The following is a 686-nucleotide window of genomic DNA, read 5'->3' as shown; positions in this document are numbered from 1 at the left end:
AAGAATTAAAATGGAACAAAGGATATAATTTCATATTGATGGAAATGTTAACAATATCATCCTTTGGCAAAGGTGTTAGGAATTAAGCTCATTCATATTGAGTATACTCTAGTAGATTTGTTAAGAGTAGAAGACTAGGAGACAGGGCTGAGACAGGATGCAGAGGCTTGAAGATTGGGTGCAGGTGTTAAAGTAAACAACCCTCAGGCAGAAGCTAACCAGAGGGACTGATAACCACAGGCAAAAACCAGCTTCAACCAACTTGACATCTATCTCTGTTACCATACATGAATTTTGGCTAATTATAATATCATTTACATTGTGGTTTTAAAATTTCTCCACCCTTGAAATCAACATGACAGTTCCGGGACAACCACAAAAAATGTAAAAGTGAGAGGAAACACAATTCTAGGAATTGCTACCCAAATCCTTAGTAAAAGCTAACCCCTTAGCCTTGAATATTCCTCCCCTCAATTAGAAAGACTTCTAAATGCCAAAAACCACTTCCTCCCAGGTCAGCTGCTCTTTTTGAGCCTGCCTGCCTGTGCTAGTGTGTGTGCTAGCTAGCTCTCTATCTCTCGTACTTTCACTTGCAATTAAAAAAAAAAAAGCTGTCACTTGCTTGACTTACATGATGCATTCTGAAATTCTTTTCTCCTGATGATCATCAAGAACCTGAAAATTTG

Source organism: Propithecus coquereli, unplaced genomic scaffold, assembly GCF_000956105.1.
Source record: "Propithecus coquereli isolate 6110/MARCELLA unplaced genomic scaffold, Pcoq_1.0 Scaffold166, whole genome shotgun sequence".
NCBI classification, from domain to species: domain Eukaryota; kingdom Metazoa; phylum Chordata; class Mammalia; order Primates; family Indriidae; genus Propithecus; species Propithecus coquereli.
The sequence above is the reverse complement of the archived record's forward strand: the minus strand, read 5'-3'. Positions refer to the sequence as shown.